Raw genomic sequence first — 20072 nt, 5'->3', positions numbered from 1 at the left:
CTATAGACAATTGCCCCCCTTGCCCACTGCTTGCCCCCCTTGCCTGCCGCTTGCCCTCCCTTGCCTGCCTCCTCCTGTTAGGCCAAAGGCCCCACACCCTCACAAGAGAGGCCAAAGGCTCCAGCAGCAATTGGCGGCAGGACCGGGCTGGGGCCAGTCCCAAGGCCTTGCCGGGCCGCATCTGGCCCGCGGGCCGCAGGTTGCCTACCCCTGCAATAGGAGATGTTAGTCAGATGCCTGCATGTTGTTTCAGTCCTTAGTAAAGATGTTATGCCGGAGAGGATATCATTTGCAGGCAGGCTCCTCCTCCTTCTGGCCATGCAGGGAGGTTTTCAAAGTCCAGGAAATTTAAAGTCTATTTGCATCTCAACAGGGACCCCTCTTTTGCAATCCAATATGTCTCCATTCCAGTGAGGTCACCGGCCTCTTTGTCGGCAAAGAACAATGGATTCCTCAACAAGTCTCCCTGTTTTTGCATCGGGAACATTTTGGGGTGAGTGTTTGCCTTTTCCCCTCCTCTTCCTCTGCATGGCCCTCTCCTCAGCCATGAAGTTATTCCACATCCTTGCGGGCCACCCCAAATCCTTTGGCAGGCCACATGTGGCCCACGTGCTGTATGTTGTGCAGGCCTATTTTATACCCTGCTCTCAGTCACAAAGTCTCTCAGAGCAACTTACAAATGGTTAAATTAGACAATTCCCTGCCCTTGCACTTACAATCTAAAAATACATGACACAAAAGGAGAAGGAAATGGTGCTGGGAAGGGGATCAAGTCCAGTGGTTCTTCTCTCCCTCCAAGGCAGGATGATACGTAAACACAAAATCTTGGCCAAATGACCCAGTAGCAACATTTTGGAAGGCCTGTTCAACCATATAAATATTCCAGACTGTTCTTATACTGGTTGGTAGCTTAGTATACTAGTTCCACTGTTTAAAAAAAGAGACCTAAGGAACCTCAGAAATTATAGGCTGATTAGTTGAATTGTTCTTCTGGCAAAAAAACCACACACTATTTGGGATGGGAGGAGGTCAATTGACAGGTTAACACCAGGAGTTACTGCACCGGGTGACGCCAACCTTAGTAACACCACTGTCTGTATGTACATATGGCTGTCCATATCCATGGATTCTTTATCAATCATCCACAGCTTGAAAATATTCCAAAATGATAAAATTCCAAAAAGCAAGCCCTCATTTTGCCATTTTATATAAGGGACACTACTTCACCATGCCACTGTATTTAATGGGACTTGAACATCCACTGATTTTAGTATCCATAGGAGACCCTGGAACCAAACCCCAGCAGATACCAAAGGCCCACCAACTAATAAGCTAAAGAGACAATATGATATGAAAAACAATCACATGTCATCAAAACCAGGGGAGGGTGGGGTCTAAGGAATCTCTGATTTAAAGATGGAGAGACTTGGACAAGGACTCAATAGCTGTATTTTCTTTGGAAATACATTTCAGTTATGAGCATCTGTTTCCAGTCAATGACATAACCCAAAACATACTTCAATGAATTCTCCAGTAGTCAAATTTACTTCTCAGAGTTCCTCATGGATTTGCACAGGCCTTCAATCCAGGGGTGGGCATTTTGCAGCCTGTGAGCCTTGTATAGTCAGTGTAGTGTAGTGATTTGAGTATTGGACTATAACTCTGGAGACCAGTGTTTGATTCTCCACTCAGCCATGAAACCCACTGGTTGACTTTGGGAAAATCACATGCTCTAAGCCTCAGGAGAAGGAAATGGCAAAAAACATCGGAACAACTCTTGCCGAAAAATGCCATTATCGTTTTGCCTTAGGGTCAACATAAATCAGAAACCACTTGAAGGCACAAAACAACTACAAGCTTTTTTTTTGGGGGGGGGGGACTACCGATTGGAGCACCCAAAATCTCTAAATTTCTACTCAAATTAAATTTCATGTGGGGAAATATTTTTCATCCAAAATTAATCATCTGACACTCCTGGAAGAGCAGATCGTATTTATTCCTCTAGAGGAACCAGGAATTATATTCACAATTGACTTCCAGTTGTGATTTTTGTCTAATTTTCAGCTGCAAAATAATGTGCTGAGGGGTGTGAAAAATTAGATGAATTGTTGATACTGACTCCCATGTCAGCAGGATTTTAAATCCACTTTGGTGTTTAGTCCAAACTTTATAGGAGCTATCCAATGTGTGAACCTATTCAGAAAGCTAGCAGCTCTAATCTGACCTTTATAGGTGCTGTCCACCTACCATAGAACTCTACCCTAGAAGAGACAGGAAACTGGATGGCTGCTTTAAAGTTTAGCCTCAAATCTAGAGACACCAGCTTCTGGCCACTGATGGCGACTCGAGTAGATTTGATTTGGACTCAGCTCAGCAATAAATGACGCACTGATTTGACTCGACTTGCATATTTTTAGCAACTGACTTTCTGGTGTAATTCATTTTGAGCAGCCGGCAAGATCGGTTCCTAGTGCATGGGGTGCATTACTTGGAAGGTAATAGCAAATGTGTTAGGCAATTGGGCTTGAGGTGGAAAGATGCTTCTAAAACTTTTGATAAGCTTCAGAAGGCTCCTCTGATGTGCAGTGGGGAGAGGCTGCCAACCAGACTTCAACCTTCCCCCCTCCCAAAGTCCATTGCTTAATGCACTTGCTGTTCCCCTCTGAGAACACCTCATCTCCTTTTCTTCTGTGAAAAGTTGACTCCCAGCCTTCAGACCTGACTTGAAAGCATCTTGCAAGGACTTGAGACTTGAAGGTAGAGATTTGACTTGAAACTTGCACTAAGTTTTACATCACTGCTAAGTTCATAGGTTTGGGTCCCTGGACAGCTCCTTCAAAGTTTGGACTGGTGGTACACATGGCTCTGTTCTCCAAAACAGGGGAATGACTTGGATACACAGGGCTACTGTGGTTCCATAGTATCTACCATCTGTGGTGACTGTATCTCTAATACATTAATGCTTGTCTGCCTTTCTCCTTTCTCCACAGCTGTGATTCAAGCAGTAGAAGTGTTTCTTCTCTTTGTTTCATCTCAAGTATCAAGAGAATGCAATCTAAGCATGTCTTGTGTCAGAAAGAGAAACAGAGCCTTTTCTCTCCTAACAGAAGTTTACACAGCTTGTAGAAAGTAATTTTCCTTCACACTGAGATTCCATTGCACCACTATTTCATTTTTATATTTCTTCCTCTAGCCCTTGCCCTTTTTCAAAACGGTAGTGCTGTGGTACAGTCATTTTTTTAAAAAAATGTTATTGCTGAGCTTCAGCATTCCAGGAAAAAAAGGAAACAGACTGATTATGTTTCTGCAGGGAAAGACAGAAGCTAATTGGCTTCTGAAACCAATGTCCTGCAACAAGGGACCCTATTCTATTTGATCCAAGTTTGGACTACAGCTCCCAAAATTCTCCCCATAACATGGTTGGGGGCCATACTGGCTGGGGAATACTGGGAGGTGTAATCTGAAAAGCCAGCATGATGTAGTGGTTTGAGAATCCGACTATGACTATGGAGACCAGGGTTCAATTCCCTGCTCAGTCATGAAACCCACTGGGTGACCTTGGGCAAGTCACGTGCTCTCAGTCTCAGAGGAAGACAATGGCAAGCTCCTTTGAACAAATCTTGCCAAGAAAACCCCATGATAGGTTCACCATAGGATCACCATAAATCAGAAACGACTTGAAGGCACACAACAACAACAACAACAACAACAACAACAACAACAAGAAAACCAGCTTATCTGAGATCTACGTTTGGCATGGCCCTTCTATATAATTATTATTTTTTTACAAAACTGTTGTAGTCCACTCAGATCACTGGGGTGCAATAGTTAGAGCATCTTTTCTCCATATGTTCCTGTTTGTGGGTTGGCCACTTTGGGAAGTGAGGTCTTGAACTAGACTTTTGATGTGGTTTGCCAAGGCTCAGGGCTTAGGCTATGTTTGCCAGTTAGTAACAACTGTGGCAAAAGGAACATGCTTCTTCAAGAAAGCACTGTTTTCTGCATCAGTCTGCCTCTTTTTCTTTTCATTTAACTGTTTATAAAATTATTTAAAGTATGTTTATAGCACAGTTCCAAAGTCACCCATTCTGTAATTTCCTATCATCCTTCCCTTCTTTCATTCTAGTAATCCTGGGTGAAACTGCCTGTTACCTTAGCATGGGAATCAAATTATGCAGTAGTGATCTGCATTGGTCATGGCTGTTACAACTCTGTAATGAAATAGCTTGTAAAGCAAGTTGTTTCATTACCATTTCAAGAAAAGGAACGGTCTCTCATAGAAGTCTTCATTCATGACAATACACCTTTTAAAAAAGTTGTTGTGCCTCCTGCACTATTTAGCATTAAAATACATTTTTTAAAAAGCAAAAGATACTTCCAGCTTATTCCAGGTTTGTTTGTTTATTTCATTGTAATGGTATCTTTTTGGCAGTCTAAGAAACTCTTGGAAGATCCCAATTGCCCACCCTTCTTCTAAAGTATTATGCAGCACAGGGCATTGGATTCCCAAACACATCCCTTTAGAAATGAGTCTTCAAAGAATGTATACTTGCAGTCTGATAGTCTGATCCTTGAAAGTCCATGCTTAGCCCACCCTGGTCCTCTGACTATGCACCATAGTGCTGAACATGGAGCAATTGGTCTGCCTAAGGAAGGAGGGATGGGCAATGTGGGTGCATGAAATCTTGAGCTCTCTCATAATTTTCTTTGGAAAGCCTCTACCTCTTATATTTCTGTGTAACTAGAGAAAGCACGTACCTGCAAGCAATAGGGATTTCCATCTAGCTATTAAGATGTGACTGGGCAATGTCTGTGTACCACACTGGATACCAATGATTAGATCAGCACACCAATAATCATGTCCCCATGCATGGTCATGAAAGATGCAAGCCAACTTTCCACAACCTGGTGCCTTCCTAGTCTTCAGTCTACTGCCTGTGAGTCTGTTTCTAGAAAAGAAAGACACCATTGTGATCACTGGATACTAGTATGGTGTCAGTCCCTGGCACACTGAGAAAAAAATGCAGTATCCTACATCAGATAACTTAAGAAGTGCTATGCTAGACTATAGTCCCTATTATCCCCAACCTAGGTTTATGGGGAAAGTTGATGGGAACTCTCAGTAGTGTAAGAGCTGATAGTTGATTAGGCTATGAATCAGGTATCAAAGGTATAATTACATTTACCAGTAAATAGCTTTTCTTCATCCCTCCTGCTTTTCTTCTATCATGAAACTCAAACTGACATGAATACTATTCCCAGGTGCTGATCTGACTAGACGTGGTTCTCTTCAACAAGACTGTCACTCCTATGCTTTTAAAGCAGTCCCTGGGGCTCTTAGAGTTAGGTAATTGGTTTCAAGACATGGGTGGTAAGTGTGGAAATGGTTTTTTTGAACACATATACTCTCCTCTGAAAACAATGCTCTGGACTGTAGCAAACCTGTAATCCACCCATTTTCTCAACATTTTAGAATAATTTTGCTCTGAGCAGCTGAAGTTAAAGAGCTAGTGTGTTGTATCTATTCAAGTATCAGACATAGGAAGAGGAAGCACTTGTTTCAAATCTCCTTATGAAGTTGATTACTGTTAATATTTGTACCATCAGCTTCCTTCAAGGGGTTTACAGTGGCAAACATAGCATTGCTCCCCTTTTCCACTCCCCACAAACTTTATGAGGTCAGGTGGAAGGTGGGGAGGTAACTGGTCCAGTGAATTTCATGGCTGAGTCAGGATTTGTGCTTGAATAATGAAACATCTTAGAGAACGGGGATGCATTATAGTAATCAGGTCTGGCAACAACATCCAACATGGTGAGGCAAATACTATGGGTTCACCAAAACCTACCACCGCTACCACTACTACCACTACTGTAGCTGACATGATTCATGTGGGTGGTGATTGTCATGCTTCCTCTAGAGGACTTGTCGTCAGACCTGGAACAAGACTTACCCAGCCAACATGAATGGGAGGAAACCCAACAGCCATCCAGTGAGACATCTGAAGACCAGCTTGGTCCCTTTGCTGTTGGACAAGGCAGCTCACCTGAATGAGGAACAGCTCCCCAAGAGAGGCACCCACAGAAGTGGCTAAGCCTCTCCCTCAGTTGCAAGGCATAAGCTACAATCAAGAGTTCCCCATGAGAAACATGAGTGGTTGGTGTCCTTTTAGTCACATGTGCAGGTATAACAGAAACATATGTGTGTGTATGTCTTCTTTGAGTGCTGTGGCATTTCCTCCCCTCTCTTCACAGTGTCCAACCTCACCCCACCCCCAACTTACTGTACTGTCTCTGAAGCCCCCTCTCCATACAGTCATTCCATGACTTGTGGGGGTAGGATCAGAGGAGCACCTGGCTATGTCCCTTTAGGCAGACTGAAGTGATTAAAACAGTGCTGAGACCTCCAGAGGATCCCAGTGGATCTCAGTGCTGAGGTAATCATTTTGCATCCAGTTATGGGGACATAGCCAGACACTTCTATGATTCTGCCTGCTGCCCGTGAAGCAGAGAATTACCATGTTGGTGGTGGTACAGCGGCTGTATGATAACTTGCAGGGAAATGCTATACGGCTCGGCCTTCCATAAGTCCATGTGTAGAACTACAATGCTATGCTGATCTATACAAGATTTCAGTAACTGGCTGAGCTATTAAATTGCTCAAAATGGAGGACATTTTTGATTGTCTCACAGACAGAAGGTTGAAATGTAGGATGTGTCTGGGAAAAGTAGGATATCTGACCACCCTGCACTGGCTATAACACAGAAGGTAAGTGGGACCATGATTGCATTTGATGTTGCAACCTGCCCAACTAGTAAGTTATTGGGGTTGCACGGCTGGGCAAACAATCACCATGCACAACTTGTCCAGAGCATTTCCAAATCTGGAAGTTCTTAGAAGTAATAATAATAAACTAATACTTCAAATGATACAATATATTGTCTGTATGATGCTAAAGATGTCACAGACTTTTTGGAATAAAACTCCAAAGAATATATTCCATGTTCTGTCCCTCTCACTCCCCAAATAGCAGGTTTTACACAAAAATAGCATTACTCCAACACCTTCATTGTCAAAAGTCATAATCACAGTTATTGTTTATGCATTAGGAAAATCTCATCCTGCATGGGGCATCATGTGGGAAAGATCAGGATCTGGGACTTCAAAATAATCACGATAATTTAGCCACTGTTCTACATCTCTGTGACAAGTTTGACACGGGAAAGGAATCAACATGCTAAGAGGCATGGACAGGTTTTCGATGTCATGTCAACATGCCCACCGCTTTGCGTTTCCAAGTAAAAATTAGATTGCACAAATCTGTGGCTGTACTTTTGACAGAGACGAAAAGCCTACTGAATATTTGGCCAAAAGGAAAGTGAAATTTAATTTAAACAACAACAACATAAAAAACTCCTACAGCAGCCCAGAAATAAGATTGAAAATTAAGATTGAATTTCTTTGTAAATACATGGCTGCAGGTACTGTAGGCTGCAAATACTGTGAAATATTCCAAAACTGTCGGCATTACTGACTAAAATTTTCTTTCAGTGCAACTCTTGCAATGGGTCACTTTGTAACTTTTTATTCTTTGCTAATGGAACAGTACAACTGAGATAGTGAGTTTCAGTTGTATCATTCACTTACTTCCAGATTTCAGCCTTCTAATGCATGTAGCTATGGACCTTATCACATCTCTTAAATAACCTGGTTTACCTTTTCCAAATTGAAGTGTAATTCAGACTGTAGCTGGGTCTTATCACAAGGATTTTGTGAGTCCAGTCCAGCTGCAGTCCAGGTCCCCAGAGTTTTTTGGCGGCTGTTTTTTGATGTTGGAAAGCTCCCATTTTCTAAATGAGGCTCCCAAAGCACATCTGGGACCTGGGCTGCAGTTAGGCTAGACTCGCCCAGCAGCTTCAATGGCAAAATCCTTGTGATAGGACCCAGCTGCAGTCCGAATCACAATTCTGTTTGGAAGAGGTAAGCCGGGTTATTTAAGCAGTGTGATCAGGTCCTATGAGTTAAATTATGGGATCATATGCCTAAAAGATATTTATAACAGTGTTTGGGAAAGTTATTTTCAGGGACCAAGATACTGCACAGTTTTAGTGTGCAGTTGAATCTCCATATTTGTAGCTTTGACTTTTGCAGATTTGATTATTTGCCATTTTGATTAATATGTTCTCTGTAGGTTTCTCTAGGCAGCTCAAGTCTGCCAGAAGTTGACCATAGAGTTGTGCTGGAGAACTTAGAAATTCCCAGAGAAAACACTCTTCTAGGCATTTGTAAGGTTCTCCAGCATGATTCTGGCAGATGTTGACCATAGAGTTGCATTGGAGGACCTGAATATTCCTAGAGGGGTGTTCTCTTGGGTAAAAAGAATGGTGCTTTTTTATTTGTGGTTTTTCTACATTCATGGTGGTCCTTCACCTCTAAACCCAGCGAATGTGAAAGGACCACTGTAATATAATATATACTAGTAGTTACATTGCATTCCATAGTTGCACAACTGATTGTACAAAATGCATCAGGAACCAGAATGACTGAATGAGCTAAGGATCATACCTATGCAGACTCTGAGAATGCATAACTCTTTGTGCAACTATTTTAATACCAGTAATGATCTCCAATAGGATCACAGGAACTATATCTCCCATAACCCCTCCTTAATCACCGGCCTTGCTAGGTAGGAGATTCTAGGAGTTGTAATCCAACTTTCCAAGCATTCACCCTGCCAGCGCACAAGAGAAACAAGAAAACTTAACCAAGGCTGAATTTGCACTACAGAATTAATGCTTTTACTGCACTGGCTTAATGCTATGGCATTCTGGGATTTGTAGTTTTGTGAAATATTTAGCCTTCTTTGTCAAAAATGCTCTGATGTCACCACAAATTACAGATTCCTGGATTCTGTAGAATGGAGCCATGACAGTCAAAGCAGTGTCAAGCTGCATTAACTGTGCAGTGTGGCAGCAGCCTAAGAGAAATGGTAAGTATTGGTAGAATTGTTCAACACATAATCACAGAGAAGTAAGCACCATTGCCATGAGTATATAAACCCCTAGCTAGGAATAAAGTAGTGGTGGAGGAGGAGGCAGAAGAGAAAGAGAAGGAGGAAGGAGTGGCAAATGGCATTGACAATGGCTAGAGTCACCATTCATTATTTTCTAAATTACTATTGATTCACTAGACAAATTATATGTCAAGGGAAGCAAGGAAGAGGAGGAGGAAGGAAAAAAACAGCAGTTTCTCAAGCTTCATTTTAAATAGTATGATGATATTGCTTTTTAAAAAAGTTTCCAGGAAACCTGCTCATTTCCACTGACCCCACCCCCCAAACCGTGGGTGAGATTGTGGAGAGAAAATAACAATCCTCCCCCTTGAAAGCAGATTTTTAGCAAGCTGATTATATAAAACCAATTGTGTAGGCTAAGCTATTGTGTGATGGGGAAAAAAGTTTATGTACCTACTCACTTTCAGCAAGTCATATGTTTTGACAAGTTAGGCAAATATCTTATCATTAATCATTTCTAAGATTAAATGATTCTTTTAAAAACTGGTTACAAATTCATGTAATGTGGAGAATTTAGCAAATGGTAATTTAAATGCCATGCCTCTCCGCTGAGCAGCTACAATCAGTCTAGTTTCCATGTCTAAAAGAAGACAATGAGAAAAGTGTGACATGAGGGGACAGATAAAAGTCCTCAGATTTACAGAAATGTACATTAGTTTCAACTGATGTGAATTCTCTTCCGAACAGCAATGCCTCAAGGGCTCTGGATCTTGACCCTTGAATGATAGCACTTCTGCTAAAATAGGAATTCTCAAACTATATTTGTTGTATTATTATTTTTAAAGTGTTTATATACCAAGGCTCTAATCTGGTTTACACAAACCATACCAAGAAATGTGACTAACTCAGGATAAATTCTCACACTCATACACAATTCGGTGTCTCAACAGCTAAGCATTATTCAGCACTCAGCAAGCCTCATGCACAATGGTGGCTTGGAAAGCAAGCAGTGCATACTATCCAACTGTCTTGATTTGGCAGAGACAGTCCTGATTAATCCTCTGCTAACCCACTTTTTCTGCTGCTTTTAAAATGTCCCAGTTTGTCTCTCGTCCTTCCACTTTCCCCCTTTTTCTTTTGCAGCTTACTTCAATGGCTGCAGATTGAGTTCAGGGTGCAAAAGCAGTTTGAAGTCGATTAACAGGAATAGAGGAGGAGAGGAATGCACTCTTGACCTTCCCTGGAGACTCAGGCAAAAGCAAACTGCTGAAACCTCTCCTAGCATGTGTTTTCTTCTACATTAATAACTTTAGCCAACCACAGTGTGATGTTGTTGTTTGGCCTCATGTGTCAGATTTTTCATTTGTGAAATGTTGAAATGTGTGGCAGTGGGATACCACACCCAGAAATGGTGGAGGGGGGCACACATCCCCTCGCTTCAATGTGCACAAATTTGTATTTGTGAACTGCCATCATTGAAAAGTTTTGCTTTTGAGGTGAAATTAGCCTGGGTTTGGGCAAAGTCTGGGAAAGTTACTTTTGATGGGCTACTGCTCCCAGCCTCTCCTAGCCAGTGGACATGTTGGCTGGGGGATTCTGGTGGTTTCAGCCTCCTAAAGAACTTTACCAAGCCATGAGTCAGGCAGACATGAAAACTTGCTGAATAAATAGATTCACAGGGATGGGTTATTTTTTCTTCTTCCCTGTCACATGATAGCCTGACTGTCTGAGAAACATCCATCACTTGTCAGCTCTTATCACTAACTCCATATCTGAGACATCAGTTTTGAGATCAGAGGACATGAGATGCCTCTGGGATCTTTGTGAGGGAAAGATTTTGCCAGGTGAATCTGATCTGACTTACAGCTGTTTCAAAGAGATCATACAGCTGATAGCTCCTCCTCATTTGGGTGCACAGCTCTGGAAGAGGTGAGAATGAATACATTATTTCATCAAAGCTCAGTGTTTTTCAAAGAGGCAAAATCCTTCTGGGGAAAAAGAGCGGGGAATACATCTACAGAGCGCTTTTGTCAGTTAATGCTTGTCTTTCTTCTGTGACATTCTCTTTATCGGCATCTTCACCAATCAGTGTTGACATCAACAAGTTAGAGTTTATTGGGAGATGGTATTCCCCTCTCCTCACCCTAAATACTGTACTAAGCTGTGATTGCAAAACCTGAGCCACTTTACTGAGACTATACCTGTGTTTATTGTTCAGTTTTAGGTCCCCTGCACATCTAACCTACCCAATTGGCATTGCATTTTGACCCTGATGCTGTGCTCACACAGCCAGGTACAGTGGATGTACCATAGGCCACTTATGTTGGCTGTACCATAGGCCACTTATGTTGTTTTCCAGCAGATGTATCTCATTCAGTGCTGTAATTCAGGGCAAGGGACATAGCTCTGTGGTGCAGCACTTGCTTTGTGACACTTTCCAACATTTCACAGATGAAATCCAGGACACTTATGGCCAAGGAACATCAGAGTCAGGCTTCTTTTTTGAGTTTAACTGCAATTCCCATTATATTGGGGACTATGGTGGATTTCCTCAGCATTAATATATTGTTGTAAGGTACCCCTGCATTAATTGATGTTGATGTGTGCCTTCAAGTTTTTTCCAACCCTAAGCCAAACTGATTGTGGTTTTCTTGGCAAGACTGGTTCACAGGAGGTTTGCTATTGCCTTTCCCTGAGACTGAGAGAGTATGATGTGCTCAGGGTCATCCAGTGGGTTTACATGGCTGAGCTGAGATTTGAATCCTGGTTCCAGAGTCACAGTCCAGTGCTCAAACCATTACACCATGTATACCCTCCAACAATTCACAGAGGAAACCTGGGCCGCATATGGCCAAGAACATCAGAGTGTTGTTAAGATGGCAAAGGTTATTAGTGAGGAAGGAGACACAAGCTAGTAGATTTTGCAGCAGTTTGCATAAGCTTACTGGGAAGTGCAAGATTCTACCCTGTCCTTGTGACTGAAGTAAACTGAGGACAAAGGGAAGAAATGGCAGAGGAGAGAGCAAATGGGATATATTAAAAGCATCTGACAAAGTGGGATGATAGAGGATTAACAGGGACTGTCCCTGACAAATTGGGACAGCTGGAGGGGATGCTTTGCATGTAAAAGCTCCCAGGTTCAGTTTCCAGTATCTCCAGCTTAGGCGGGACACATGCCTGAGATTCTGAAGAATCTGGGAGCCAATGAAGACCAGGGATTGGATGGATGTGACCCCTCTTGATACTGATAGATTATGATTCCCATCATCATCCACCATGTGAGCTAGGTCTGTTGGGAGTCACAATCTAGTAACACTTATTAGAGGGCAAACAGCCTCTACCTATTATGAAGACAACACTGAGCTAGATGGACCAGCACTATCTTATATTATTGTTGCGTGCTTTCAAGTCATTTATGACTTATGGCAACCCTAACGTTGCCATCATGGGTTTTCTTGGCAAGAATTGTTCAGAGGAGGTTTGCCACCGACAATTCTCACTTCAACTGAAGAGAAAGGAAGGATTTGTATGGCATAGAGCAGGGGTAGCCCATGGCCTAGACATGATCACAAAGTCATTTTGCTGGTCCTAGACCACTCTCCATTTCCTTCCCTCAATTTTCCTGCTCTATGTTTTTGTGTGGATTACTTTTTGAAGGGTGTGTGTGCAAAAAAGGCAGCAGTTCCAAATCTTTGAACCTTAAACACCAAAACTAGAAGTGGACTGAAAGCCACTTCCTGTTTAAAATTTTTGGTGCCTTTCAAATCACTTCATTTTTAAAGAATGTGCCAAAATATATACATTTGTTATACTGGAGACAGTGTTATACTGAAGACAGAAAGAACTCATAGTTTTAAAAATGCCAATGGAGAAGAAAGAGAAAATGAAGGGACAACATGATCACACTCTTTAAGTTCCTCAAGCACTGTTACAGAGGGCAGAGGGCAGGCTTGTTCTCTGCTGCCTCTGAGGGTAGGACCAGGTCTAATGGTTGGAAGTTACAGGAGAGTAGATTGCATGTGAACATTAGCAATAACTTTTTGATAGTAAGAGTGATTTGGCAAAGGAATTAATTGCTTAGAGAAGTGGTGGAGTCTCCTTCAGTAGATGTCTTCAGAAAGAAATTGAACAGCTGCCTGCTGGGGATGTTCTAGCTGGAGATCCTCCATTGATCAGGGGTTCGACCCAAGGCCCATGAAGACCCTTCCAACTCTATGATTCTATGATAAATTTCCCTATCCTTCATTTTCTGCTGTTAGAGTGCTATTTGTTTCAATGGTTGAATATTCAATAGCATTTTTAATTGGGTTTGTTGGGTATGCTTTCATTTACATTTGATGATAATCATGATGATGGTGATGATGATATTTTCACCAGCCACATGATGTTCTGTTATTAGTCAAAAGACAGAATATAATTTAATAAGTAAATAAACTATAATTTTATAAAGTAAACGTGTAACCTCTTTCATTCATTCTTCTTATTTTTCTTTTTACAGCTTCTCTGGGAAAAAAACCTCTGGTTTTGGACACACAACATCTATCCTCTTCAGTCACTCCTTCCAAATGTTCACACTGTCTGGTTCTATGGCATCTCAATACAGGAGAATAAATTACATATTTTCAAGTCCCCTAAATAATGAGAAGTACATTGGGCAGCATTTCATCCAATGAAGTTGCTTTTATATATTTATTTCTGTTCACTTAATGTTAATCTATAGAGCTGTACTGATTTCAAAATAGCCACCTTGCGGCTTATACAAGTCACTTGAAATGATATGGACAATGCAATGTGAAATTGTCAATAGGCCATAAGGCCTGATTCAAACACAATGAAAGCTGCCCTGCAAAAAGCATTTATTGGGTCAGATGTTGCCTAAATCTGGTGTCATTATATTTAAAGGCCCATACATCTGCAGTATCAGGGCATCAGAAGCGCAGTTTCTCAGATTACTGTATAGATTTTTGAAATTCCAGTCCTCTATATGTATGAGCTGATGCATGTAATAAGCATGTATTATTCATGTCAACCTGTCCAGCTTCTTGATCTACTGGAAACTGTCAATTTTCCTGGTCTATAGCAGGGGTAGAGAAACTTGCATTTCCCATATGAAACTAACTGGATGCCTAGTTGCACTTTCTCTTAGGATTATCAACCTCAAAGGGCTATTGTTAGAATAAAACGGATAGGAGGAGAGACAGATATACCATCTTGAGCATGTTGGAGGACAGATAATAGACAGCTATGGGCAAAAAATCTAATACAAATATGCCTCCATAAAACAATGACCAAATTGTGCAGAAATGCTAATTCACAACTTATCTTATTATTCCCATATGATCCATATATATGTATGTATGTATGTATGTATATGTATATGTATTAATACGTACTGATTCTGATATGATGCCTTGTATGTAAAAAGACCTTATTCTTCTGGAGTGCCTGGTAGCAATGTAATACTCTGAAGCTTTATCATTAACACCTAGCTAACAAACTATACATAATTCATTATAAATATCATTAGCTAAGGTCATAGTGATGTTTGTTTATTTGCTCATTTCAAACAAAACATGCTACCAATTCACAGCTGCTTCAAATGTGGCAACAAATGGATAGCAGAAATTGGAATGAGCAGCATCTGCTTTAGTTAATATAATGGCAAACAGTTACACACAGATTTATAATTTCTCAGGAAGCACAAAGCCCACACAGAGCAAATGCAACCCAGACAGTATGTGGTACAAATGAAGCACAGATTTGGATGGACAGCTCAGCCTCCCAGTTGTTTCCTCTGTTTAAAACCACCACCTATAGATCAGAGTGCTTCTATTTCAAGCTGCTGTAAAACCCAATGAATGAGGTATATAATGTATGTATGCCTTCATAACATCAGAGTAAGAATTAATCATATATTTGGGGAAATGTATTTAATACAACTACGATATACCTTGTGGGATTCTTGGCCCTGGAAGGCTACGTTGGGACCCTCTTTGATTCCATTTTGTTCTTGAGGTAAGAGTTTTGTTGACTGCCTTTTATTATGTTGCTGTTGATTTCAAGTTGCACCTTCAAGTTGTTTCCAACTTATGGTGACCCTAAGGCAAACCTATCAAGGAGGTTTCTTGCCAAGATGTGTTCAGATGAAGTTTGCCATTGCCTTCCCCTGAGGCCGAGAGCATGTGACTTGCCCACGGTCACTCAGTAGGTTTCATGGCTGAGCTAGGAATCAAATCCTGGCCTCCCAAGTCATAGTCCAACATTCAAACCACTATGCCACACTGACTCTCACTGGCTCTCTTTATATTAGTGTCATCATTTGGGAATTTGACTGTATGTATGCTTGCTTTTCAGTTTTTGTTAGCTGCTCTGGGTGGTGTGTAAGCAGCAGAAAGACAGGATAATAGTTTTTCTAAAACTAAATTAAATTAAATTAGACGTTCAGTGAGGTCAGTTTTGGTCTAGCAAATTCACAGCCTAACTGCTTAAAAGTATTGTCTAACAGTGAGTGAGAGAGCCAGCATGTTGTAGTGGTTTGAGTACTGGACTATGGTGCTGAAGTTTGAATCCCTGCTCAGCCATGTAAACCAATTTGGTGACCCTGGGCAAATCACACTCTAGTCTCTCAGCCGCAGAGGATGGCAATGGAAATTCCCTTGCTGAAGAAACATGCCAAAAAACCCCACCCCCCTCACCCTGCAAATCAACCCCATGAGAGGGTCCCCTTATTTATTTATTATATTTATTTGTATCCCGCTCTTTTCCCAGGACTGTCACCATAAGTCAGAAGCAACAACAGTGAGACTAATCAATTGTGACATCACAATGAGTTCTAATAGGCACATGAAACCTCTCACTGACATTGGCTTTGCTGTCCTAACATCACAGACAGCCTGGGCTAACAGGAGCTTGTAAGCTCATTGCTAAAGTGAACCTGTGATATTTTAGCATTTGAATTCAAGGGAAAGAAATTCCTATGTCTCTTTCTTCACACGTTTATGCTATGCCATGTGTTTACCAATGATTCCTAGGAAATACAAACCACTAGAGTAGTTCTGGATGACACTTTGCTACTTCTAGTATCCCAACAACACCTCATCCTCTTCATAATTAGTTTCCTCACACTGGCCTGGAGGGAGATCATCCTGAGATGCATGGATCACTGTGTCTGTTTATACACATGGGGATTCTGTTTCAGAGAAAGAAACCCACAATTGGTGTCCTAAAGGCAATTTGAAACATAATGGAATTTCCTTATAGATATACCACTGCCTTTTGGAAATCCAGTATGCATGCACCCATGTAAGAAAAGGCATGCAAAACTATTCATTAAACACAAACCTTGGAAAAGAGAGCCACTGTGGTGTAGCGGTTTGAGTGTTGGACTTGGACTCTGGGAGACTGGGGTCTGAATACTGGCTCTACTATGGGCAATGAGAAACATCTTCCCAGATGGAGAAGTTGAGGACGGAGAGGCTTGGAGATGTATCATCCACAGGGTTGGCATGAGTTGATCTTAAGGACAGTTACCAACAACAATAACATCTACCATAGATACCCATGGAGTGACCCTGGACAAGCAAAATCTCTCAGCATCAGAGGAAGGCAATAGCAAACCCCTCTGAACAAATCTTGGCAAGAAAACCCAGCAATATGTTCACCTTAGGGTCATCATTTTTCAGAAATGACTTGAAGGCACAAATCACCACCAACAACTCACCCATAGCAACGTTACCAAGCGTTGGTCACATGTTGTGCTGACTAAAGCTTCCTGTTTGCTAAATTTTGCAGAATTTACCTTAATAGAACAAAGGGAAACATCCAGACCAATGGAAGGGCCTCTGTTCTCCATTGCTTGTCTGAGAACATGCTGAGAGAACCAGGCTTCAGAGCTTAAAAGATGGATACCAAGTCTTTTATGTCTGATCATTCAGATGTGAAATTCTTCCCCAGGGTAAAATCACTTGCCTCTGTCTCTACTGATTTTTAGATTCCTAACCTAAGTCTGTCCTGTTTCACAGAAATTTTTAAGAGGGCTGCTCCTGTCATTAGGAAGATGGCTTCCCTTAGGTAAGAGATGCTAGGGGACAGCATTGTAGGGTGGAGTAGAGAGCCTTCATGCTTCTAGCCTATCAAACATTAAACACACATCAGATGGATGTTCATTGACATTTGGAATACTTCTACATTATGTTTTTGGGAGAAAGTATACAATTCCCAGATGGGAGTGATTTAGTGAAATTAAAAACAGTGAGGGAAGCTGAAAGGTGTCAAATGTTTTCCTTGGCCTCCCTTGGATTTTGTTTGATGTACCTTCTCTGCTGCTGTCTACTTTTGAAAATAAAAATACCTAATGTGAATAAAAATTGAAGCAGAAGCACATGTGTTTGACTCTTTGGTTTTGCCTGTTAGTGTCAGTACTTTCAGAAATGGGAATAAGTTGCATTTCCTTGAGCTTTGGTGCCTCAAGAAACACTGGGAAACAGAACATTCAAAGGTCTGCATGTATTCAGTAGCTTTTGCCTCTTCAAGTCCTCAAGTAAAAGAAATATGAACTCATGTTGGTTGATTCTTGTCCACCCACAAACACCCCTGTTTCTTCTTTTCCATGGAAATTGGTTTTCTTACTAAAATGGAAACTGCGTCAGAGCTTTGACATATATGTTTGAAAAATAATTAATTACAGTATTAGTTACCCTGTCATTCAAAATGTAGTGAGCAATTATAGTTACAATTTTAAAAGATAATTCATTTCATGTTTCTTGAAGGTGACTGCTGTAGTTCCTTTGAATTTCCATTAAATATAATAAATGCTACAATCTTCTGGCCTTTGGTAGAAAACACACTCACCTCATTACAGCCACATACATAATAGAGCACGTGAAGCAACGCCTGAACCATGTGATATTCTTCCACCACCATTCAGTGAGAACATACCTCCATAAAGTACCTATCTATATATAATTTTAATATATAATTTTTTGTCAGGGAGGCTTTTACATGGAGTGTGCTGAGACTTCAGACAGACCATATGCTAGGCAGGGAACAGTAATTCCTAAACATTGGCCCTCCAGATGTTTGTACTTCAACTCACAGAAGCCCCTGCCAGCTTGGCCAACAGTCAAGAATTCTGGAAGATTTAGTCTCAAATGTTTGGAAGACCAAAGTTTGGGAACCACTGATCTAGCAGCTAGCAGCTTGTCTCAGCTCAGTCAGGGAGGTGAAGAAATGAAGGTGTATTCTCAAATGGAGTCCACCCACCTTTTCCTTCCCCTAGGACAGTGATTCCCAAATTCAAGTCCTCCAGGTGTTTTGGACTTCAGCACCCAGAAGCTTCTGTTATCTTGGCCAATGGTCTGGGTTTCTGGGAGCTGAAGTACAAAACACCTAAAACATCAGAGTTTGGGAATTATGCCCTAGTTGCTCAGAGCAGCTAGATCTTCATGGTCTGAATTATCTTTGCCCTCTCTTCCCTTCGCACTGGCAAGAAAAAGAAAAACTAGGAGGAGGAGGAAGAGGACCCTGTCTTGTGGCAGCAGTACCTTGTCCTTGGACTTACAGATGCTGGATGGTGGAAAGTGGGCAAAGGCAAGGGAATACCTCTCTGCATCTGATCCAAAAAAGGTTCGATGTGCACATAAATTATAACAGGATGCAGACCTTGTCCAGTAGTTTCAATGGTCTGAAAATAGGAAGCTGTCCAGGGTTTCAGGTGGGATTCTTTTCTAGCCCTACCTGGAGATGCCAGAAACATACCCTGGAGATGCCAGAAACATTTCATAGACTGAAACTGGGGCACTTGTCACCAAACAACCTCAGAGTATGGTCAAGATGATAAATGTTATTAATGATGAAGAACACACAAGATAGGGCAGGATGAAGCAGCTCTCTTTGACCAGAGGCTACTGGAAAGGGCAAGGTTCTGCCCCTGCCCTCCTATCTAATCTCTACTCTCCCCCCGCTGTGTTAATTGAGTGCAAATTACTTTTGCAGTTTGAACTCACTTTGCAGCAACTGAAGTAAGATGAGGACAAAGGGGGGAAAGGGAGGAGAGAGAAATTGAGGTGTCAGTCGCACTTACATTTTTTGCACGGAGAGATTCACATCTTTGAATCGATTCAAAATCATTTCACTGTTCTCACTACATTTTAAGGCAGCAAATCTCTCCGTGGCATTTAAATCTGGTCTGAAGTTTCCATTTGCCACCATTCTGGATCAAAATGGAAGCACTTCCATTTCCTGAACGGTGGCTGCACATTCTGAATTGATATTATAGCTTACTCACACTACTGGAGATGTGGATTGTTGCGGTTCTTAAAAAAAGAACCGCTAAGGGATCTGGGGGCAAATGGACTGGTTTAAATAGGCTTTTTGGTTGCCCCCCCCCCTGCAAACTGCACCAAGTATAATTGGTACAAGTCTGAACAATAGGGAAATAACCCAGTTTCCAAACCGGGTTATTTCATAGTGTGAATGGAGCCTGAGACGTTTCAAAAGCAGCTGACAACATGGGACAACAGACGATTAATCTGTACTGTCCCTGACAGATCAGGACAGTTGGAGAACATGCACAGCTTGCTACCCAAACCACCATTATACATGAGGCTTAAGGAGTGCTGAATAATACTAAAAAAATGGGATGACAGAAGATTAATCAGGATTGTTCCTGTCATATCAGAACAGTTGGAGAGTAAGCAGAAATTGAACAGTGAACCTTCTGCGTATGAAGTATATGTTCTACTACTGCATTTTGTTCATCTCCTTAGATGTCTTCAAGAAAAATGAAGGAAAAGACACCAACTGTGTTTAAATCAGTGAAAAATGTGAATGCACTGTATAAATGTATATACAGAGACAAATGCACCTCTTAGAAGTGTGGATCTCTTTGACAAGGCCAATTTGTCTCTGATATAGTTTAATCCAATGTTTGGAAAAGTTTCTGTTTTGGTTTGCAGCCCCCAGAAAGCCAGAATCTTTTTGGACAAGTTGCAGAATATTTTGGAACTACAACTCCCCGTGCCCATGCTGGGTGAGAGATTTGAGCATTATAGCCCAAAAAGT

General features: G+C 41.5%; 1 long non-coding RNA gene across 1 annotated transcript; it reads left to right on the top strand.

The window, feature by feature from the left end:
* Nucleotides 1–385: 385 nt before the first annotated feature.
* Nucleotides 386–14368, top strand: LOC121935282. Its single transcript, XR_006104771.1, has 3 exons — nt 386–493; nt 5919–6182; nt 13510–14368. It is a non-coding gene; the product is annotated as an uncharacterized LOC121935282 (long non-coding RNA).
* The last annotated feature ends 5704 nt before the right edge of the window (nt 14369–20072 follow it).

The sequence above is a fragment of the Sceloporus undulatus genome, chromosome 6 (assembly GCF_019175285.1).
Source record: "Sceloporus undulatus isolate JIND9_A2432 ecotype Alabama chromosome 6, SceUnd_v1.1, whole genome shotgun sequence".
Lineage (NCBI taxonomy): Eukaryota > Metazoa > Chordata > Lepidosauria > Squamata > Phrynosomatidae > Sceloporus > Sceloporus undulatus.
Note: the sequence above shows the minus strand (reverse complement) of the source record. Positions and strands in the feature narration are given on the sequence as shown.